Genomic DNA, 24,797 nt, shown 5'->3' with positions numbered 1-24,797 from the left:
AAGGGAGTTGCTGGGCATCTCTGTGGGAGGTGCGTGTGTGTGTTTGAGGTCTTGTTAAATCCCAAACAAATGTTCAGCTGCTTTACTGTGGTCTCTTTCAGGCATGTCTATGCATTTTAGCAGCTCTGCATCAGCTGCTGCTCTATTCATGTCCTTTCTTTTGTCCACCAACACACATACTTACTCTCTCTCTCTTTCTAAATCTGTTTGTCTCTAAACAAAAGGTCAGCTTGATGAGAGCAGCCACTTTCAGCCTTCTTTCAAATGCCTTTCTTTTATTTTCTCACACCATCTCTCATCTGCTCTGTCCCCGTCTCCCTTTCTTGCTTCTACAACAAACACTATTGTAAAAGCTGAACGGCTGGGGTGACGATCATGTCTGAATCCCTGCTTCATTAGTCAACAGAGTGCCATGAAATTGTGGGACAGCGTGAAAAAACTGTTGTAGTCCATCTTCATTAGGAGATTTCCTTCTGCAGGGAATCATTAAGAACAAGGATTCACACACTCCAGAGCAGGGGCTCTCAATGAATGAATGAATTAATGAAAGAGGGGATGGAGAGACTTCAACCTTGTTGTCCAACAACCAACTAGTGGGTTTATGTAGATTTTTTTTTTATCAGGGTTGCTTTAACGAAAATTAATTAAGAGACTTATCAGTGAGTGCTTGAGCATGCTGACAGCATGCTGTGCTTTGGCATGTTGAGTAAAATCCTCCCGAAATGTTTGTCTCTAAACTCATCTTTCAAAGCACCCTTTTTTCCAAACGGCCACACTAAAATTCCTAAAATTTAAAATAAATTTTAAAGGGGTGGTTGCATGCGATTTCACTTTTTAAACTTTAGTTAGTGTGTAATGTTGCTGCTTGAGCATAAACAGTATCTGCAAAGTTACAGAGCTGAAAGTTCAATGCAAACGGAGATATTGTTTTTTTTTAAGTTATGGCAGTTTATTGCCTACAATAATGGGCGGTTTGGACTACAACAAGCTTCCTCCCGGGTCAGTGACATCATAAAGCCTTGCTATTAACATAAGCACTGCCCCCATGAACACGCAACAAAGTGGGCGAGGCCACGTCGCAGTCATTACGAAAGAGAGAGCTGTTGCAGACCTACAAACTACATTTGGCCATCTAACCAATCTAAGACCACTGGGTTTTTCGGAGGGATGGGCTTCACAGAAGCAGGAAGCAAACGAGCCGTTCAAAGGACAGTGGAGACAGCGGTGTGGAATAAAGGTAAAATATAAGAAAAATATGGCTTTAAAAAAAAAAAAAAGAAGTATTAAGATATGTTATACTGCGCCCCATAAACACAACCAAGCCTAGAAAAAAAACACGGAACCACCCCTTTAAGACAATTAATGTCAGACATCAAATCACCTACTGAGCAATGTTTCCATTATTATGCAGTATGTCTCTATATTTTGTGAGAACTATGACAACTCTGTAGGTTTCAGTAAGTTTAAAGCATTCACGCATGAGAAGACGCAAAAGAGATGTCAATTCAGAACTCAATTCAGTTTTCTATGCGCGAACACAGACAGCACACAAACAGTGATTTCAGTTCTCTTTCTCGTCTTTTTGTGCTTAAAAAAAGACACATTCACACAAAATTGTCAAAATGCCCATCTCGGCAAGTATCCTTGTAAAACACAGTTGCATATGTCTTAAGTGAATGTAAATTATTAGGAAAGAAAACGGATGAGTATCATTATTTTGGATCCATGCATTTAGGTCTTAAAGTGACAGCCGCCTAATATACCTTTTGCCGTCTGTGTCATTAATGTTAATCAAACAAAAGACAAAATAACTCTTGTAGCTTTAAAGCTACACTGTGTGATATTTTCCCCCATCTAGTGGTGAAAAGGTATATGACCATCCAGTGAATTTTTGTTTCTGTTCCTCTCAATTCCGATTTCGTTTCAACTCCTACGGTGGCCGATTTAGTCCAAGATTAACATGGCTTCCAGTTCGACCTCGTCCACATTCGACACGGTGCCTGTGGGATATTCTGTGCGCAGTGGGATGGTTGGAACTCAACTGGCCTAATTATTCGGCTAGAAAGAACGATACTCGGTTACTTAACGTAACCTCGGTTCTCTCTAGAAGAGGGAACGAGTATTGCGTAAGTTCCTTACGCTACGGGAAAGTATTCTTTCTTCGAGATTTCTGAAAAACCCAAAATTATCCTTAATTTTGTAACATTGTCAACGCAGTGCGGCAGCCTGGCAGACCATAGCAGGCTATTCCAGCGTGCTATTGGCTGCTCTGCTGGCAACTGCAGCAGCCTATCGGTGAGCCCGCGTGACGTGGCGACCAATGAGGGCGCTTCGCGCCCACCTGGCTTCATTTGCCTACAGGTGGGGCGTGGCCACGTGTATATAAGCAGGGCTCACGGGCTGCATATTCGGTTTTCTTAGTTCTGAAGCGTAAAAGCCAGCGGGGCGCACGGCAAGGAACGCAATACTCGTTCCCTCTTCTAGAGAGAACCGAGGTTACGTTAAGTAACCGAGTATCGTTCTCTTACGAGAGGTTCTCTCGTATTGCGTAAGTTCCTTACGCTACGGGAACATATTGTCAACGCCGTGCGCGCCTCACATACAGCATATGTATCCCAGGGAACCGGGGACCATAACACTGCTCGGGCAGGGTGGCCGGTAAAGAAAAAACAGGCCACCACATATACAGACACTTCATTCGAACTGACGGGTGGTTTACGACGGGTGGTTACAACACCCTGTCCCATGAATGAGGGAACGGCACCTGCCGGTCTCCTTCAAATTCACCACACCTTGTCTCATGAATGAGGGAGCGGCAACGCCGGTCGCCTTCAAATTCACAATATCTTGTTATATGAGTGAGGTAACGGCACCGCCGGTCACCTTCAAACTCACAACAGCTCGTCTCGTAAATGAGGGAACGGCACCGCCGGTCTCCTTCAAATTCACATGAGCCTAGTACCGAACTTACTACCAGTATGTGAGCTATGTCTGCGCAGAATCACTGGGCAGAACCAACGGCCCTATTGAACTGATAACACTTTCGCCTGTAAGGCAGGAACTTCCAGATTGTAAAATCTCACGAACGTAGACGGGGAGGCCCAGCCTGCCGCCATACAGATATCGTGGATGGAAATCCCTCTGGCCCAAGCCCACGAAGAGGCCATGCCTCTGGTGGAGTGTGCTCTGACACCTAGCGGGCACTGCAGGTGTTTGGAAGCGTATGCAGTTGCAATCGCGTCCACTATCCACCTGGACAGGGTCTGTTTCGAGGAGGCGAGACCTTTAGTGCGCCCACCAAACGAAACAAATAGCTGCTCAGAACGCCTGAAGGCGGCGGAGCGTGTGACATAAACCCTCAATGCCCTGACAGGGCAGAGGAAATTGCCACCGTCCCCCTCATCGGATGCTGGCAGAGCCGAGAGGGAGATAATCTGCGCCCTGAAGGGAGTGCCGATCGCTTTGGGGACATAACCATGCCTCGGTCTGAGAATGACCTTAGAGTCATTAGGACCGAACTCCATACACGTCGGGCTCACTGAGAGCGCGTGTAGATCCCCCACGCGTTTCACTGAAGCCAGAGCTATCAGAAACGTGGTTTTCAGCGAAAGGAACCTTGGTTCCACAGTCTCGAGCGGTTCAAAGGGATGAGCCTTCAGGGCCTCTAGGACCAAGGCCAGATCCCATATAGGAACCGACGGGGGCCGCGGGGGATTCATCCGTCTGGCTCCTCTGAGGAAACGGACGATGAGCTCGTTCCTTCCTAGCGTGCTACCTAGCGTCGTCTGAGCGAACGCTGCTATAGCCGCCACATACACTTTGAGCGTGGAAGGGGACCTGCCCAATTCCAAAAGCTCTTGGAGGAAGGAGAGCACCCGCTGGACCCCACATTGCTGTGGGTCCAATCCCTTGGAAACACACCACTCAGTGAACACCGACCACTTAGAACTATACAACCGCCTCGTCGAGGGGGCTCTAGAGTGTGAAATCGTGTTCATAACCCCTTCGGGCAGGTCAACGGGTATCCGTTGGTCACCCATACATGCAGAGACCATCGCTCTGGATGGGGATGCCAAACTGAGCCTCCTGCTTGAGAGAGAAGGTCTGCTCTCAGCGGAACTGGCCAGGGGGGTGAGTGCGACAGCTTCACCAGCTCTGGGTACCAAATCTGGTTCTCCCAGCGCGGTGCTATAAGGAGCACCGGACGGCGCGTTTCCCTGATTTTCGCTATGACCTGGGGCAATAGGGAGATCGGCGGGAAAGCATACAGCGGGAGGCTGGGCCAAGTTTGGGACAGCGCATCCTCGCTTTTGGACAGAAACGTCGGGCAGCGGGCGTTCTCTTTTGTTGCAAAGAGGTCGAGCTCCGCTCTGCCGAACAGGCGCCATACCAGCTGGACTGTCTGGGGGTGCAGGGACCATTCTCCTGGGAGAATGAGGCCCCTGGACAGCTTGTCCGGGCCCACATTGAGGTGGCCCGGCACGTGCGCAGCTCTCAACGAGCGCAGCGAGCTGTGTGCCCACACGAGCAGGCGTTCTGTCAGATTGCCCAGACCTCTGGACCTGACACCGCCCTGCCGGTTCACGTAGGACACCACTGTGGTGTTGTCCGACCGGACTAACACATGGTGTCCTCGTATAAGCGGGAGAAACTGCTTGAGCGCGTTCTCTACCGCTATCATCTCCAAACAGTTTATGTGTAGGAGTTTTTCCTCGCTCGACCAAAGGCCCGAGGCTGATCTGCCCTCGAAAACGGCGCCCCAACCCGTGGTGGAGGCGTCCGTCGAGATGACCTTGCGGTGTGAGATGGCTCCCATCGTCACTCCCCTCTGGTACCAGTCGGCTACTAACCAGGGCTCTAGGGCTGACACGCAGCCCTGAGTCACTCTGATCCTGAAGCCACCGGACGCCCAGGCCCTGTGAGGCACTCGGGCGTTTAACCAGCATTGCAGCGGGCGCATGCGCATTAAGCCCAGCTGGAGCACAGCTGCAGCTGAGGCCATACGTCCCAGCATCCTCTGAAACAGCTTGAGAGGTGCGATTTTGCCTGGCCGAAAATACGCAGCCATGCGCCGAACTTGGCGCGCGCGATGGGGTGACAGGCGGGCTGACATTGCCACAGTGTCCAGATTCAAACCCAGAAATGAGGTTGATTGCGTGGGCACTAATGAGCTCTTGGTCCAATTGACCGTGAGCCCTAGGCTGTCCAGATGGCTGAGCAGCATTGCCCTGTGGGCGAGGAGCTCGGCCTCCGACTGCGCCAGGATGAGCCAATCGTCCAGATAGTTCAATACTCGCATCCCTCGATTTCTCAGAGGAGCGAGGGCCGCGTCCATGCACTTCGTAAATGTACGGGGTGCTAGTGACAGGCCGAACGGAAGGACGGTGTATTGATAAGCCTGGCCGTCGAAGGCGAATCGTAAGAATGGCCTGTGACGCGGCGTTATCTTGATTTGAAAATATGCATCTTTCAAATCTAGGGAGATTAGCCAGTCTCTCGGGCGAATATGCGCGAGGATCTGCTTGGTCGTGAGCATCTTGAACGATCTTTTCATAAGAGCTTTGTTCAGACGCCTCAGATCCAGAATCGGTCTGAGCGACCCATCCCTTTTTGGCACGAGAAAATACCGGCTGTAAAAGCCTGACTCGCTCATAGAGTGGGGAACCGGTTCTATAGCCCCTTTGCACAGCAGCGTGGCTATTTCTGCTCGAAGTAGATGTGCTACTTCCTCGCTCACTCTCGTCTCTGTACGCGCACAGAAGCGCGGAGGGCGGCGAGCGAACTGCAGAGTGTAGCCGTGCTTCACTGTTTTCAGCACCCATTCTGATACACCTGGAATGGCTTCCCACGCTCTCGCGTGCGCCACACGGGATAGAACGGCCTCCGGGCTCGAAACGCCGCGCTTCGCGGGTTTGACGGCCCGTATAGGAGGGGCGGGCGCAGTGCGCGCGCTCTCTGTGCTGTGGGCCAGCCGATCGCTCGCGATGGCTGGCCGCCCTACACACTGCATCTCTGCCGCTTCGAGCGGGGAGTGGCTTGTGTGCGGCCCTACACTCATCGCTCCGGCCACCCTGGGCGGAAAATAAATGGTGTGTGGCGTGGCGCGTGGCGCCTGAGGCATAATGTTCGCGAAAATGTGTGAGCGCGTTTGAGCGGGCACAACTCTTACGCGTGGAACATGACCGGTTAAGAGTGGCTGTGTGACAGCGCGTGTGGTGGTTAGTCGTGGACGCAAACAAGCGGACACGTGACCTAACTCTAGCACTCGAGCGGCCGGTGGCCGCTTTATGTGAGTGGGGGACACAGGGTTTATAGTGCTTGTGTGCAGGGGTGAACACAGAAAAGTGGGCACATTTACTGCATTTGAAACACATACGGCGCGAGCCGTGCGACCAGAAATAATGCAACTTTTGTGATTTCTCTGGTTCGCCGTAAAAACGGCGGTTGTTGACAGGCGAGAAGGCATTTTTGCCGGCTCGTTGGCTGCGTGAAATCCATCTGCAGCAGCCACAGTGGTGGGGGCTGACAGGAAAAAGAGTTTTGACGGTGGTCCGGCCGCGGCGGGACTTAACCGTCGTTTCTCGCCTCTTGCTAGGAGGACTTTGGAGGCTCGGGCTTCAGCGTGATCCTAGGCCGGGGGCCCCGAGGTGGAGGCGGCTTACCACGGCTGGAAGAGCGCGATCTGGGGCGGCCGCTCGGTCTTCTCTGAGACGAAGGGGGCCGCGCTGGGCGCTGCGCGGAGCTCGTTGCTGGCTGGTCACGAGGACGGCGAGCAGCGGAGCTATTGCTAGCGCCGGGGCGTCGAGGCAGGAAAAGGTTCATGGCCTGCGTCGTTTTCTGCACTTCGGAGAAACGGTCGACGATCCCCTTGACCGCTGGTCCGAAAAGCCCAGACGGAGAGAGCGGGGCGTTTAGGAAGGCCGCGCGCTCTGTTTCTCGCATGTCCGCGAGCGTGAGCCAGAGGTGGCGCTCAGCTACCGTGAGGGAGGCCATAGAGCGTCCGAGGGCCTGTGCTGCGGTCTTGGTGGCGCGAAGGGAGAGATCCGTCGCGCTTCGCAAATCCGTGATTAACTCAGCGTCACAGCATTTCTCGTCCATGTCGCGGAGGAGATTAGCTTGGAGGATTTGCAGCACGGCCATAGAGTGCAGAGCGGACGCAGCTTGACCGGAGGCAGCGAAAGCGCGGCCGATCAGCGATGACGTCACTCTGCAGGCCTTAGACGGGAGGGCAGCCTTTGAGCGCCAACCAGAAGGCGGGCAAAGGTGCGCTGCGACCGCCTCTTCCACCGGAGGGATAGCGTTGTAGCCTTTCTCGGCCGCGCCGTCAACTTGTGAGAGCGTCGAAGAAGCCTGAGACGAGACCCTCGCGGAGAATGGCGCATTCCAGGACTTTGCGAGCTCCTCGTGAAGCTCCGGCAAAAAGGGTGCAGTCCTGGAGGTGGGCGCACGGCGGCGACTGTTTAGGAAGCATCCGTCAAGTCGGTTCGGCGCTGCCACCTTGGGCGGGGCCCATTCGAGGCCTAGCTGCTCGACAGCCCGGCTGAGAAGGCGCAAGAGTTCGGCGTCCTCACCCGCTCGAGAGCGTCCGGAGCCCCGGACTGAAGAGGATGCGGAAGACCAGTCCTCGCTGTCGGAAGCCATGATGGAGCAGCTGTCGGCGCGTTCTGCGGCCGCATCCGCCTCATCCCCGGAGGCGGCAACAGAAATGGCGGCCTGGGGTGGGGGCGGGGAAGGCGAGAGTGAAGCGGGCGGGAAAGGTTCCGGCGAGCTTCTCTCTGCGAGCTCCGGAGTCCGCTGCGAGCGGCGCTTCTTCTTGCGCGGCGTGGCAGGGACTGGAGGGATATCATCTTCGAACAGGACGAGTCGAGCCCGCAGGGTCGACATCGTCAGTTCTTCGCACTCTTGGCATCCGCCAGCGTGGAGTGCGGCGGCGGCGTGATCACGGCCCAGGCAGAGAGCGCAGATCACATGGCGGTCCCCGGAGCTGAGCTGCGCGTGACACGAGCCGCAGGTGGAACGAGACATTTGTATCAACGCTCGGCTCTTTTTGTGAAAAGTGTGACGCAGCGGCGACAACACTTTGAGCGTAAAAGGATATGGGGCTGCCGGATAGCAGAGCAGGCACGGAAGGCTGAAGGTGGCGCGATGCTGCCGGCTTCCTCAGGCGCTGTCCTCTGCTTGCTTGTCTGCGCGGTCACGGCGGCGGGTTCCAGATCCAGCGATGCGAAGGGCTTCGCTGAAGAAAAGAAAACCGAATATGCAGCCCGTGAGCCCTGCTTATATACACGTGGCCACGCCCCACCTGTAGGCAAATGAAGCCAGGTGGGCGCGAAGCGCCCTCATTGGTCGCCACGTCACGCGGGCTCACCGATAGGCTGCTGCAGTTGCCAGCAGAGCAGCCAATAGCACGCTGGAATAGCCTGCTATGGTCTGCCAGGCTGCCGCACTGCGTTGACAATGTTACAAAATTAAGGATAATTTGGGTTTTTTCAGAAATCTCGAAGAAAGAATACTTTCCCGTAGCGTAAGGAACTTACGCAATACGAGAGAACCTCTCGTAAGAGAACTAGGAGTTATTAACTCACAGAAATACCACACAAGGAAAAACAGACTTTTGAGGAATAAACAAGCCAGGAAAACTCTGTATAACTCTGTTACTGGACGCTGCTGAGATGAAAACTCTCTGCACATGCACCAGACAAGTCTGAACAAGTTGACACGCACATGCGCGAGGCAGAGAATTTTGTACAGTGCCATCGAGTATTAAAACCGGTTAAAACACGAAAGGCGAAGCTTGAATTTACGGGTATGTCCCTCTTTGGCTAATGTACTTTCAAGATGGAGGGGCAACATGGCGACCACCGTTAGATCCCATTACCTTATGTATTTTCAATGGCATATTATAAACTTACGAGAATACTTTATTACTTGAAAGAAGTAAATATACATTAATGAGCACATATATTTTTGAAAGAACTAAGTGTTTTTAGCTAAGAATAGACTAAAAAAGTTACACAGTGTAGCTTTAACAAAGATTATATTCAATTTATACAGTGAAGTCCATGCAGTGCTATTTTACATTTGATTATTTAATAAAGCACTATTTAATTCATTTGTATCTTTGTTCTATTCTATCCATGTCTGTAATTTGTTTATTATTTTCTATGCAGATTTATTTCTCTACAAAATCATCCCAACCATTTTAGAATGTTTAATTGTTAAATTCGAAATTGAGCTAATAAAGCTATCTCATCTGGTAAAAAAAATATAATATCGCAATATATATCGCCAAGAAACAGCATATTGCAATTTCAATATTGTGCAGCCTAATTTAACCCTTTTATTTGTTGAATATTATACTGAATTGGATGCAAATATTGTCCATTTAAACACATCCACTGCATTGTTAAACAGAACAGAAACACAGTTAATCCATTTTTTTTTTTTTATGTGTTTGACAGACATACATTGTCACTAAGGAATCCACACTTACTCTATTGCTGAAATTTGCACAGTTAAACATATCTCTAACTCTTACAAAGATAAGTCAGATTTTTCTGTTTATTTAAAATAACAAGGCGGCATCACAACTTTGATTATGATGGATCAGCATTCGTGACATGTAGAGCAGATTTAAAGGAGCTGAGGGAGCTATCTCAGAAAGCAAGTGTCATGACTATATCTGCACAGGGGCTCTTGGGTAATGCCTGAGTCTTGGAAGTTCATATATCAAACAATATAACGTCTTACCCATGTATTTTATGATTTCGTTCTCTCTTCATTTTTCCTCTGATTTGACATCACAGCTATTGTGTGCTATTTCAAACATCTCCTGGACAGCTTACACCTACCACAGACATAGTCCACTACATTACTTTACCGTTCAGCTGTACAATAGGTCAGAGCAAGTTCATTATTATGAGCTTGGGTTACGTATTTGTGTTATTCTTGGAAGGGGTCAATTTTTTCACTGTGGTCATAGTCGGGTGTAAGCGTTACCCCTTGCTCTGTGTAAATAATATTCATATCAACATGCACACGCAGACACCAAGGCCATGTTATGTTTTCATAAAACTAATCACAACATACAACGAAAATTTGTCTTCGTTACATCACAAGAAATTCATATCATGTTCAAGGTGGTGGTTGGACTTTCTAAGACCAACACTGTTTTTTAAATTTGCCCCCTCAGAATTACCATTGTTGCTCTGTGGATATATGGCTGTATTTTCTGGCTTCAATATTTGATATAACCTTTGCCTAGTTATATTACTATACTTTAGAGTGTCAGCTCACATGGTCGCCATCTGTACAGCTACTATTTTGTTCATTAAAAAGGAAAAATCAAAGGCTAAAAAAAATATGATTATGAGAAACAGAAATATGGTTTTGTTGCTGCCAGAGATGACAGAGGGGAAAAAAATTGTTTGACTGAACTGAAATGGAGCTAAGTTAGTTTGGCAGCATTCATTTATTATTCCACATGACTCTCATTATACTTAAATGACTGAAGTTGAATTACTTAAAATAAAACTAAGGCTATTTATTCTTAGTGTAGGTGGTACGGTGGATACTGTTTGCATGAGTATAAATAGCAACTGCATTTCTTTACACTACTGTAAGAAATGTTGAAGTGAAAAGATGCTTTTCACACATGATGCTATTCACACAAAAGTAGTAACAAGTAATTTCCATAATATATAAGGAACATATCTAAGCAATTGTGGTCACTAAAAGTAGTTAGTGAAAATATAATTTGTCAACAAGTTTGCCAAATTTTAAATATAGATTTAAAAGTTCTTCCTATCAAGGTTTTTATCCATAGCTACATGAGGGTAAGCTCTATGATCTAGGCCTAATTAAAGTTGTACTCAGTAAGCTGTTTTTTTTTTTTTTTTCGTGTTTGCTGGATTTTATTTGTTTCAGTGGTCTTGGACTTTATACTGACACCCACTGGTGTAAATGTAAAGTTTCACAATTCTATTATTAGTTTTACTATATCTATTATAGTTATACTGTACTAGATATACTATAAATGTATGTGGTTTCCCAATTAATCAATTTTCTTAGAAATACTAAAAGCAATCGATCTTCGCTCCCCAATGAGCCTTGTCCGCCCATGACCCTGCTGTCGGTTCACCACTGTTTCTTCCTTGGACCACTTTTGATAGATACTGACCACTGCAGACCGGAACACCCCACAAGAGCTGCAGTTTTGGAGATTCTCTAGCCATCACAATTTGGCCCTTGTCAAACTCGCTCAAATCCTTACGCTTGTCCATTTTTCCTGCTTCTAACACATCAACTTTTGAGGACAAAATGTTCACTTGCTGCCTAATATATCCCAAAAACTAACAGGTGCCGTGATGAAGAGATAATCAGTTTTATTCACACTGTCAGTGGTCATAATGTTATGCCTGAACGGTGTATTCACTGTATGCAGTTACTCACACAGATTATTCCAACCATAACTCCACTTGTGTGTCTAAAATCTGTGTATACACGATTCTGTGACCCGGAATGTGTACAACTCAACTTAATACCTATAATGAAAACATTTGTAAAATCTTATTTCCTCTTATTTGTTGTGAATACATTATAATTGCCTCAGGACATAACCGAATTGAACTGACAGCTTACATATGGAGAAAAAGTAAAAGCAGACCTTTAGTTCAACTCTCCGAATAGTATTTGCATGACACTTTGGACAGTCCTTTGGCCTCAACTTAAACGCCATATGGCACGAAAGCAGTCAAAGACGATGTCATAACGATTTAATCTCAAATTTAATTTTTAATCCTCAACAACTGTTTCCTACAGTGTGTAAATTTGATTTGCGGCAATTTTGTATATGTATACAGCCATTCATCATCATCATCCATGGATCACTGCACTCTGCCTGTTATGGTAAAGGCAAATGAAAAAGATATCAAGTATCCCCACAATGTTAGACAGAGGAAAGGGTACAGTAAAAAAAAAAAAAGCTTTCAATTGTGTTCTGCAAACATTAAAAAGGGCGAAGCTCTCTCTTTAGAGCTGTTTGTTTGTGCCAAGTCCATGTTTAATGATATGTTTTTAATCCCCCTTCTCATCTTTAAAGGAAGACAATGTTTTAGCTCTCATACCTGCACTTAGCTCAAGGAGGTCCAGGTGCATATCTAATGACAGAGAGCAGAAAGAGAGTGAAGAAATTCCACCCTGCCAGCATTCCCAAACCTCATTATGAGCCCGGAATACCTGACACTCTGTCTGTCTGTCTGTCTTTCTGTGAGTGACAGGTTTAGAGAATTATGGGTAATTCAATACATCCTGGAACCTCCATAGCCGTAATTGAGAGCAGACAAAGTGCTCGGATAATGCCTCCTGTCGATTAGCTGTGTTTGGACTGAGAGGATTAAAAACTGTACTGTTACCCGCACACAGGTGAAGAGGGGGCGGATGGTGTAAGGTTTAGGCCGTGTGAAGGATGAATAAAAGACGAGGGGTTCGACATAGTTCTGTGTTTTTATCAAGGGTGTTCAGGTGTGTAAGGCCATTGACAGGAGCCCTTTGAGGGAGACAAAGCTGAACACAACATGTCAGTCAGTCATTTTAGGATACAAACATTCACACACTTAAAACAGTTTCAGTGGAAAAACACTGACTCAGGTAACACAGGTTATTAGGAAGACCAGAATGGTTGTGTCCAAAGCATAATAGGTCTGTTCCAAAACCTATGGCCTATTTTATGAAGCCAGTTATAGTGGCTCTACCCAAGAGCCACTATAACTTGAGCAAACTCTGGTTTTTCGGGACTAAAGGTGCGTTCACACCAGACGCGAATGAAGCGTTTCACGTGAGTGATTTACATGTTAAGTCAATGCAAAGACCCGAATAGACATTCATTGGTACGATTCGCGAATTGAGCGTTTGACGCATGATTCGTGTTAATGGCGCGAGTTGAAAAATCTGAACTTTGGCGGATATTTACGACGCGTTAACCAATCAGGAGCTTGCTCTAGTAGTGACAACAATGAGGACAAAATCATATGTGGATACCCAGAGCTGTACGCACTTTATAGAAACAGGAATAAAAAGGATCTTGCTTGAAAGAAAGTGAGTGAGGAGGTCGGACAATCTGGTAAGTTGTAAAAAACACTCTTTACTCAATTTGAGCTATACATAGGGTGATTTCAGGGTGATTTGGACACTTTTTGCCATTGAGATGACTTGAAAAAAGTGTCCCAATCACCCTGAATTCACCCAATTGAGACTACAAGCTAGTTAAAGCCGGCAAATTGATCTTATTCGCCGTATTTTAAAACAATCCATGTCAGCCATTTCACAACGAGACGAGCCGGCTGGCAGAAGCCCCTCCCATGACGCAAATTCGCGTCTGTTGTGTGGTGAATGTCACATGCAAATGAAGCGAATTACACGGGCGAATGAAGCGAGTAAACTCAAAATGTCCAAGCGTCCAACTACGCGCAAATTCATTTGCGTCTGGTGGGAACGCACCATTAGAAGATGGATTGGTTTTTAGTGGTGTTCATCGCCATGGTAACTTAAATTACACAGCTAACCTGCTCCAGAGGAGGTTTTATTCCAGGTAAGAGATCGCAAACCAAAACTGGACCAATCAGCTTTGAGAAATATGACATATATTTAATGGGATAAAGCCACTGGCCCAGTAGCTCTTGATCCAAATGAAAGAAATTGCCCTGCTTTTGCTGCTAATTATTTATTTGTACGGGAACGTACAATTTCAGTGCTCCAACACACACCCCAGACACCCGCGGATATAAAAAAAATAAGCCCTCCGACCTGATTGGCTATTTTGGGCTCTTTTTTTTGATTGGCCATTGGGCTAGTTTTTTGTGCAGACCTGGCAACCCTGGCAATCATTGTAACAAACATGTGGCAATTACCCTGCATGCCATTATGATGGAACTTTTGCATGTGTAGGACCGGAGGGGTTAAAATGGCGCCGTGACCCGGATGAAAGTGAGGTTTAAGGGGGTGAGTGTAACGGATGTTGGCTCCCCGATCTCAAATGGCGCATTCGAAACAAATGCTGCACACTATAGTCTTTAGCGTCCTCGTTAGCGTGCCCACCTCCCATGCCGGAGACGCTGGTTAGAGTCCTGCTCGGAACAGGGCGAGTAGGACCGGAGGGGTTACAATGGTGCCGTGACCCGAATGAGAGTGAGGGGGTGAGTCTAACAGACGTAGGCCAGTAAGAGCTGTGCGAGTAATCCTCACTCCCCTAATCTCAAAAGGCGCATTAGTAACTGACGCTAGAGACTGTGTTCTTTAGCATCCTTGTTAACGCGCCCGTCTCCCATGCCGGTGACACCAGTTTGAGTCCCGCTCAGAGTGGGGTGATTAGGACCGGAGGGGTTACAGTGGTGCCGTGACCCGGATGAGAGTGAGGTTTAGGGGTGTGAGTGTAACGGACGGTGGCCAGTAAGAGCTGTGTGAGTAATCCTCACTCCCATAATTTCAAAAGGCGCATTAGAAACTGACGCTAGACACTGCTGTCTTTAAAGTCCTTGTCAGTGTGCCCATCTCCCATGCTGGAGACGGCGGTTCGATTCCCGCTCAGAGTGCGGCGAGTAGGACCGGAGGGGTTATACATGACGAGCACCTCTTTTTCTTCAAAAAAAAAAAAAAGAAAAGGAAAAGATTTTCTTTTCTTTTAAGGAGTTTACACAGAAGTTTGTGCACTAGGGCACAGTCTGCTGCCTTCTAAATGAGTCAAGAAAACTGTGATTTAAACGAATAAAAGTTTTTTTTTGTCTTACTGCCTCATATATTGCTGATGTAGTGAGGAGAGACAGTGAGGCGAGACAGTCAGAGAGAAAATGTACGAGAAAGAACACTTCTGTGCTAGAGCTTTTTAACACCCAGGTGGCACTATGCTCCACGGACGTACAGTAAACACACTTAGACACACACACACACACACACACACACACACACACACACACACACACAGCAACTAGAATCCATCACTCTGCCACTTACTGCCCTACTTTGATTCTTCAGCATACACAGAGGAAATCCAGCTCCCCACCCTCTCTGGTATTATGTTTTCCTCTCCAAATATATGTCAGAAGTCCAGCTTGCTAAACTAAGAAAAGCAAAACATTATATTGAGAACACAGGTACAACTATACTGCACGGCATGTGTGCTTGTGCATGCAAATTAAATAAAAACAGTTTCACTGTGAATTTTTTTTTAAATAATATATAGATAAATGAACTGCTAATATTTATTTTAATCAGTCAATACTTAATAAGAAACACACTTACATAATCTGTAAAGTGTGTGTACTCCATCTGTGGCTGATGACTGAGACTTTCTCTTGGTCTCACCCCATAAAACGGTGGGGTGTGTTAGAGAGAGTTTCCATAAAGTCTGCGTGCATCATAGAGAGGTATTATCCGGCCCGTTAACACGAGGCAAACACCGCTGGGAAGAGAAAGAGCCCCATCTAACCCACTCAAGACCTACGTCCTGGCTTACTTTAGTCCCCTTACTCTTCTGACTCAAGAGTTAATGCCAATCCCAGCTCAGCTGTTGGCGTGGACGTGTGAGGAGGACCAGAGGCAGACTGAGAATCTCCGTTCTTTCATTCCCTTGACAGACACAACAGACACACTTTACTCCCATTAAACATTCCTCACCAGCAAATCTGGCCAGCAGTTTGAAAACAAACCTTATCTGCTTTCATAACCTTATTAATCTTTTCCTTAATTTAAGGTCACCCATGGGAGTTTTTGTGGCTTAATCCATGTTTTGAGGCAATCAATACTTCTAAAAGTGGATAAAAGTTAGAAGATATGGATTTAAAATTTGTAAACAAAAACTGCTTATCAAACTAGGTAATTGTAATGATAATGACACTGCAGAATGCTGCCCTAAGCCTTTGGCCCTCCTACTTCAAGTCCACACTTTGTTGACGCAATGCCACATAGACTGTCTGGTAGTCTGCCCCATGGTGCCTGCATCAGAACGCACTTTTCTGAAACTTAAAATGACATCCCACGCAATTGCTACACACATCACAAGTCCAATTCATCTAACACCACCTGCAACTGACTAGCAATACCAGTAGCAAATCATTCACAGCGAAGAAAACTGCAATAGGCAAAGGAAAGGAATGACATATCGCTTAATTATATAATTTATAAATGAAAATAAATCAAATGTAAAATCTATCCATATGTTAATAAAATTATAAATACATTCATAATAATATGCAAATAAAAAAAATTAAATGGCCATCTACAATAGCAATCAAGAATGTTGATAAATGCATGTGTGCTTTTATTATTTATTTATAATATGCACTTGTTAAAGTCAAATATTTGCTTTACACCAAGTTGCCAGTAAGATAATGCTTAAGATTGAAATCTTCTGAAATTAAACATGTTTACTACCTCAAAGAACATAACTGCACATATTTATCCTCATGAGAGTCAACGATTCATTTTTTATACCTCTGTATCACCCAGAGCAGACATGCCACCGTTTTAAGTGCTGGTATCTTTAATAGGAACGTAATAAAATATAATATAATATAATATAATATAATATAATATAATATAATATATAATATAATATAATATAATATAATATAATTGAGGCTATCGACCATCGCCCGTCATAAAACACAGTGATGCACCTCAATTATGTCTGAACTGCTGAAGATGGGCATTTTTATTAGGTTTTGGCGGTTTTCTGTCCACTATCTAGCATTGAAATGCAATAAAATAATGAAACATTAATAATAAAGGGTACCTGTTAGAGTTGGTGTCTGTCGTTATTTTCTGGAAGTCTGAGGCGCAGTTTGACACTTCAAGATCCGTTATTATCCAAAGTCATGCTTGAAATGTCTTGAAGGCGTTCCCGCTGTTCCCAAACTAAGCTCTCTTCAACTTAATTGAGGGGAGACACATAAAACGAAAACAAATAAAAAGACTAATGACCTGTTCTCTCAGTGTGACTGGACACTGTGAATTTGGCTGAGGTATCCGCGTCTGTGGCGCTCGTGTGTGCTGGCTCGAGCAGAGAGCGCCAATTAGCGCCGCGTGCAGCAGGGAGGGGAGGGCGGGGATTGCAAGAGAGTAGCGCACGCTTCAACATATTCACACATTTTCCATGAGTTGGAGATACTGTCATTGAGCTGAGCATTTTGATCGACTTTCAGTTTATTTGTAAGCTATAAATTATATTTAAATTATGAAAAAATGAATATTCTGTTTGAACAAAATGCGAGATTTAAATTATGCCGCATCCCAGACACTTTAGAATTCCCCCCTATACGTGAAAATAATGAAGAATTCAGGACACCAGAAGTCGGATTAGATTGATTAGCCTAATCCCGACTTTATTGAGTAGCCTAGGCTATTGAGAAGCCATATTTTGATGGCTGTGGAATGATCGATGCTGATTGGTTGATGAACTTTCTAAGGTGTACAATTATTTTTCAGGAAACGCAAAGATAAAGCAGGCTAGCCTAAGTCTTGGTCTTGACAGCATATTTTTTTATATATTACTTTGTTTGCCCAACTATTTCAGTTATTTAAAATGTTCTTACAGCCTACCACAGCAAAAGAACGTCTCAGGTTATGACTATAACCATAGTTCCCTGAGAAGGGAACGAAACACTGCGTCCACTAGGGACAGCTTTGGGAACGCCCACAGCGTGATAGCGTCTGATGCACGTATGTCAACTCAGCCAATGGCGAGAGTGAGCGTCACGGGCGGGTGACGTCACGTCCAGGAAAGGATAAATATACATCCGGTCCGATCGCACTTCAGCTAAACTGCCGAAGCAAGGGATCACAGGGATGCAGGGAGTATGGCAAAGGGACGCAGTGTTTCGTTCCCTTCTCAGGGAACTATGGTTATAGTCATAACCTGAGACGTTCCCTTTCGAGGGAACTTCACACTGCGTCCACTAGGGACAGCTTTGGGAACGAAATACCAAAACGCCATAATACCAAATGCCTGTCGTGTGAAACTGTGGCACATTCAAGACAGGAGCACTGAAGAACCTGGAGCACATTCCAGGTCAAGATCATAGTATCTCACAAACGTAAGAGGCGAGGACCAACCGGCCGCATCGCAGACTTCTTTGAGGGAAACCCCCGATACTAAGGCCTTAGAGGCCGCCATACTCCTAGTAGAGTGGGCTTTGACAGCTAAGGGACACTGCTGATCAGAAGACCCATAAGCCAGTGAGATAGCCTCGACTATCCACTTGCTCATTGTATGTTTGGACGCAGGGAGACCCCTGTTCTGAGGTCCAAAACAAACAAACAATTGATCCGCTTTCCTCCACAGGGCAGCTCTGTGGACATAAGCATCCAGTGCTCGCACTGGACATATAAGGTTCAATCTTTCCTGGTCTGGATTAACAAATGGAGGAGGACAGAGAGCCTGCAGCACTATAGGCCGTGGAACATTGGTTAACACCTTCGGAACATACCCTAATCTAGGGTAAAGGAAAGCTTTAACCATCCCTGGTGCAAACTCCAAGCACGAAGGGGATATTGATAAGGCCTGAAGGTCTCCTACTCTCTTAATAGAAGAGATGGCAAGAAGGAAGATGGTTTTCAGAGTGAGAAACTTTTCTGAGATGATGTTAAGTGGCTCGAACGGAGCCGAAGATAAACCTTCCAACACTATAGCCAAATCCCAAGTAGGAACTCTAGTGCGCACCGCAGGCCTCAGCCTCTTAGTGCCACGAAGGAAACGAGTTACCAACGGGTCTCTCCCCACAGTAATACCATCCACATGGGCATGGTAAGCAGAAATAGATGAAACATACACCTTTAGTGTAGCAGGGGTCAACCCAGAGGAGAATCGCTCTTGTAAAAAATCTAGCACTGAACCAACAGGGCAGTTGACTGGATCTAAATGTCGTTCTTGACACCAAGAAGTGAACAACCTCCACTTCAGGGCATATAGTCTCCTCGTGGATGGAGCTCTGGAGCTAAGAATGGTCTCCACTACCTCAGTAGAGAGACCAGACTCTATGAGCTCAGCCCCCTCAGCGGCCAAACCCATAGGTTCCACATTTCTGGGCGGGGGTGAAATATTGAGCCCTCCGCCTGAGATAGAAGATCCCTCCTTATCGGAATCTTCCAAGGTGAGCCATCGAGCAGTGTTACCAGGTTCGAGAACCAAATCCGGCTCGGCCAGTAAGGAGCTACTAGCAGTAGACTTATCCCCTCCCGGCGAACTTTCTCCAGAACTCCCTGGAGCAGAACAACTGGGGGAAATGCGTACAGACGCCGCCTCGGCCACGTCTGTACCATGGCATCCAGTCCCAGAGGAGCTGGATGTGTCAACGAGAACCAGAGTGGACAGTGCGTCGTATTCTGAGACGCAAACAGATCCACTTCCGCCTGGCCGTAAATCTCCCAAATGAGCTTCACCACCTCGGGGTGAAGTCTCCATTCCCCTGGCCTCAGCCCCTGTCTTGACAGGATGTCCGCTCCAATATTCTGGGCCCCCGGGATAAAGATTGCTCTCAAGGAGAGTAACTTCCCCAGAGACCACAGGAGGATCTGGTGCGCTAGTTTGCACAGTGGGCGCGAACGCAGACCCCCCTGACGATTTACATAGGAAACCACCGATGTGTTGTCCGTACGGACCAACACATGATGGCCCCTCAGGTCCGGGAGGAAGAACTTCAAAGCATTGAAGACTGCCATCATCTCCAGGCAGTTGATGTGCCACGAAAGATGATGGTCCCCCCACAGACCCTGAGCTGAGCGGCCTTCCATTACCGCTCCCCAGCCCGTGAGAGAGGCATCTGTCGTCAGGGTGACTCGACGACATAGTGCCCCCAGCACCGGACCCTGGGACAGGAACCAGGCTTTCTTCCATATGACCAAGGCGCGGAGACACCGCCGCGTGATCTTGATCATACGAAAAGGGTTCCCCCTCGGGGAAAACCCTCTGGTCCTGAGCCACCACTGTAAGGGCCTCATGTACAGCAGGCCAAAAGGAATCACGTTGGACGCCGCTGCCAATAACCCCAGCAACTTTTGAAACTGCTTGACAGTGAATGACTGGCCTAGTTTGACTCTCTTTATAGCTGACAGAATCGCAGCAATGCGCGTGGGTGAAAGCACTGCCCGCATTGCTACAGAATCCCAAACCACGCCTAGAAAAGTGGTCCTCTGTACTGGAGGAAGCACACTCTTCTTCGCGTTCAGTCTCAACCCCAACTTTTGAATATGCGCGAGGACGACATCTCGATGCCGAACCGCCATCTCCTGCGACTGTGCCAGAATCAGCCAGTCGTCTATCTAGTTCAGAATGCGTATGCCCTGCAGCCTGAGCGGGGCCAGAGCTGCATCTACGCATTTCGTGAACGTGCGGGGTGAGAGAGCTAGACCAAATGGAAGAACCCGATACTGGTACGCTTTGCCCCCGAAAGCGAACCTCAGAAACTTCCTGTGTTGTGGAAGGATGGAGACATGGAAGTATGCGTCCTTCAGATCTATTGTGACAAACCAATCCTCGGATCTGATTTGGGTCACAATCTGACTTAGCGTCAGCATCTTGAATTTTAGTTTCCTGACCGTACAATTCAGACGACGAAGATCTAATATGGGGCGCAACCCTCCATCCTTTTTTGGAACTAAGAAGTACCGGCTGTAAAAACCCGACTCTCTGTTCTGTACAGGGACCTGTTCTATAGCCTCCTTTTTTAACAAGGTTTCTACTTCCTGTTCCATTATCAGAGCCTGCTCGGGACGTACTGATGTTACCAGCACTCCGTTGAAACGAGGTGGGTGGAACCCAAACTGAATTCTGTACCCCTTTTCTACCGTCTGCAGGACCCATAGCGATATATTTGGTAGACGTTTCCATTCTGCCAGAAAATCTACTAAGGGAACCAGCCTCTCGAGGCTGGTCTCTGATATTTCCACTGCAACCATCTCGGCGGCCTGAAGCGTACTGGCAGCACCTAACCGATCTGGCTGTGTTTCTAACCTCCTTGGAGGCTGCGAGTGTGACACCTTGTCCTGTGGACGCCGAGTCACGAGCTCGCTGGAAACCGCTGCGCCCCGAAGCACCAAGGGTGGCGGGGTTGGCAGAACGGTCCCCTGAGGGCAACGAAGTGGAGTGGGCACCGTATACTGAGGTGAACACCAATCCACCCCGCGGGGGGGCGCCCTCGGAGACCTGACGCTGCTGGCGTCAGGACCTCTTTTGGCCTGAAGCCTTCTTCGCCTGAAGCACGACCCTCAGGTCGGTCTTCGGCTTAGAAGGCTTCGGCTGAGAGTGCCGACCTGGCCCACCGTATCTCTGAGGTGGAGCACGAGATGCGACACTCTCTTTTTGCTGCTGCCTGTACGAAGAGCTAGACGGCTGGGGCTGCTCACGCCCAGCAGCCCCAGAGGGTTGGTGGCGGCGCGGGAGATATTTTTTAAAAGCCTCCGCTTGCTTTTTATTCTCCTGAAATCTGTCGACGACTTCATTTACAGCGTCGCCGAACAGACCAGCGGGTTCAACTGGCGCATCAAGGAGAAAAGCCCTGTCTTTATCCTTAATATCAGATAAATTGAGCCACAGATGTCTCTCTGTCGCCACCAAGGCTGCCATAGACCGCCCAATAGCTCTAGCGGTCTCCTTGGTGGCTCTCAGAGATAAATCTGTGGCCCGACGCAGTTCGCGCACTGCCTCAGGGCTCACTGTTTCGCCGCCATCCAAATCCCCCAGCAGTTCAGCCTGGTACGCTTGCAAAATGCTCATTGTATGCAAACATGCACCAGCCTGCCCTGCTGCCGTGTACGCTTTCCCCACTAGCCCTGATGTTGTTTTTAATGGTTTAGTGGGGAGCGTGGGGGCCTTCAGGGACGATGCTGACGCAGGGGACAGATAACTAGCAAGCGTCTGATCCACTTTAGGCATCGCCCCATAACCATATTCTTTCAGCCCCCTTATATCACTGTATGTTTTTACTTGAGGGCTGAAAAGACGTGATGAATATGGTTTCTTCCATGATCTACACAGCTCACTGTGTAAATCAGGAAAGAAAGGAAGACCCCGTGGTGAAGGTGACACATTTGACGTCAAAAAGCGCTCGTCTAATTTGCTTTTCGGACGAGCGCCTTGTTTCTCGGCTGGCCAATCAATATTTAACTTCGCCACAGCGCGAGTAATCACCTCCACCAGCTCTTCGTGTGCGGGGGAAAGAGATGGCGAATCATCTTCCCCCAATCCGACGCTCAACACATCCACCTCCTCAGAGCTGGAGTGTTGAAGCGATGGGCTCTCACTCTGGGCGGAAGAAGCCGCAGCGCGGGCTTCCGACACCAGAGATTGAGCGACAGATCTCCCGGGTGAAGGCAGAGAAAGAGCGCTCGCGCTCGTCTCAAACCCCGCCGAGAGATCCATCTGCGAACCCCATGATGTCCTTCTCCGCTGTGCCTCAGCAGCAGCGGGTCCAGAACCAGAGGGAACGCGATCCTGATCACCCTTCTCAAAGAGTGACAGGCGGGAGCGGAGCATGCGAAGCGGCAGCTTCTCACAATGCTCACACTCAGCCCCCTCGAAGGCTGACAGAGCATGCTCCACTCCCAAACACATCACACACAAATCATGTGTATCTCCACCCGTAAGGAAACGGGGACACGGAGGAGTACACTGTTTGAATACTGATGCATTCGCCATTTTTAAACTGAGACTTATTGTGCTTTTGACGGACAACAATAGGTAGACAGAGACAGTTTTTCACACAGATCGCTTAGCTGAGGCAGAAAAGCTGAAGTGCGATCGGACCGGATGTATATTTATCCTTTCCTGGACGTGACGTCACCCGCCCGTGACGCTCACTCTCGCCATTGGCTGAGTTGACATACGTGCATCAGACGCTATCACGCTGTGGGCGTTCCCAAAGCTGTCCCTAGTGGACGCAGTGTGAAGTTCCCTCGAAAGGGAACCAAAACACACAATGACACTGACTAAGCAAAAATAATATAGGCCTAACGAACAATATAATAAAAACAAGAAACTATTTTCATATTTCCCCACAAAATTACATTTAAAGGATAATTAGTCCAGGGGGGAGAAGCGTTGTGTGTGTGAAGAGTGATGATCGGCTCTAGCCTGGCGTGGCCATACTCAATTCTAGTCAGAATTTGAGTCTGGTACCGCTCCATTGAGCTTTGATTATGGGGCGTGTTTCAACCGAGCCAGGAAAGACCTCAATTGGATAGACCTACAACCAATCAGAGCAACGGAGCGACGCGTAACGCTCAACAGAACTCAACTGCACTGTGTTGCCAAGTCCGTGTTTTTCTCCATGTCCGCGGGTTGAAGCGACCCCAATTATGTGATTATATAAACCCAGGAATGCGAATTTTAGCAGGCAACCTTGCCAAAATAACATATTTTGCCAACCAAACGCCATTTTTTTCCGGAGAACACCCCGGAAAGTTATTGTTTTGGGCTATAGTTTTGAGTAGCAATTGTGCGCGACATTGCAAAAACACTTGGAAACCCTGTCTGCACGCACGCTGGATTAAGTAACGTTACAAGAAAAAGATGAGTGTAAACGAACTTTGCCAGTAATCAAATTATTTAAGGATACACAGAGTACTTACCAACACGATCATCGTTTCTGAGAGAAATAGTGAAGGTGAATGCATATACGAACAAGTTCTCCGTTTAGGATAAGAGCAAATTCAACCCAAGAGCCTTCGATGACGTGGATGATTACGTTACTGTTTATCATCTGTCCATCATCGTCTAAAGCCCGCCCTGACAATTTCACTGGTCCGAACAGTTTCTGTTCGGGCATAATTCCTCCTCTATGGAGCGAGTCCAGACCGAATTGCCCGAGCAAAAAAAATTGTGGGCGGGGCTAAATTCGGCTGGCATCCAGGCTAGATCGGCTCACAAGTGAAGAAGAAATGGTTCGTAACGCTCTTCCCCCCTATTTACATTTTACCGGCTACAATGGAGTTCCCACGGGACTTCAGCGCGAGACTACAGCTTGTCGTCTAAAACACTATTTAGGTGAGTTTAAACAATGGCTAAGTTGCTAAACACATCTCGTTGTCATGTAAGGGCCCTGTTCATGTTGGACAGACATTTTAATTGCATTTTGTGTCTGTTAAGAGGCACAAAGACACTCTTTATGTATATGCCCCCTGTGGCGAGGTGGACGAGCGAGAGACATGGGAGGAGCGAGCGAGATCGGTGTGCGTGATTGAGAATGAACGTCACCTGCGAGGCACACCGGTCTCGAGTCCTCTCATGAGGGAGCACGGAAACATAAATAAAACACAAATTAAAGTCCAGGCCTGGTCCTCTCTCGTCCTTCAATGGAGTCGCTCGTCCTTTTATGTCTCCGTTCTTCCCTCATGAGAGGACTCGAGACCGGTGTGCCTCGCAGGTGACGTTCATTCTCAATCACGCACACCGATCTCGCTCGCTCCTCCCATGTCTCTCGCTCGTCCACCTCGCCACACCCCCATAGCTGCCGTGTTAGCTGAGTGGGAGCTCTGGGCATTAACTGTAACAGCTCCGTGTTGCAAGCACCAATCCGGTTTGTTTTTTTTCTATAGACAGTACTCACAAAGGTATAACGATCAAGATTAACTTAAAAATTCACCGGAGTTCTCCTTTAATTATCTATGGAAAGCACACTATCTTTCTTCCCATCTCTCTCCTATACGAAAAAATACACAAACACCAACTGAAAAGCTACACAACATCTATCAGTTGCGAGGTAATAACGTCGCTGTTTTTGAAGCAGCTTCGCTATTAGTAGACACGCTGC

At 47.6% G+C, this 24,797-nt stretch overlaps 1 protein-coding gene across 10 annotated transcripts in view; it reads right to left on the bottom strand.

Annotated features, from left to right (window-relative positions):
• The window catches only part of sema3d (sema domain, immunoglobulin domain (Ig), short basic domain, secreted, (semaphorin) 3D), a 56,678-nt gene extending 39,617 nt beyond the window's left edge, over positions 1-17,061 (bottom strand). For 6 of the 10 annotated variants that reach the window (XR_013817198.1, XR_013817199.1, XR_013817200.1 and 3 more), the window contains exon 1: positions 16,787-17,042. The gene's annotated coding sequence lies outside the window, so the exon portion shown is untranslated. Of the gene's footprint in view, positions 1-15,006; positions 15,021-16,786 lie in introns of those variants that run through there. The other 4 variants (XR_013817195.1, XR_013817196.1, XR_013817197.1 and 1 more) reach the window with 3 other exon arrangements.
• Between the last annotated feature and the right edge of the window lie 7,736 nt (positions 17,062-24,797).

The sequence above is a fragment of the Gobio gobio genome (assembly GCF_949357685.1).
Source record: "Gobio gobio genome assembly, chromosome: 9".
NCBI classification, from domain to species: domain Eukaryota; kingdom Metazoa; phylum Chordata; class Actinopteri; order Cypriniformes; family Gobionidae; genus Gobio; species Gobio gobio.
Note: the sequence above shows the minus strand (reverse complement) of the source record. Positions and strands in the feature narration are given on the sequence as shown.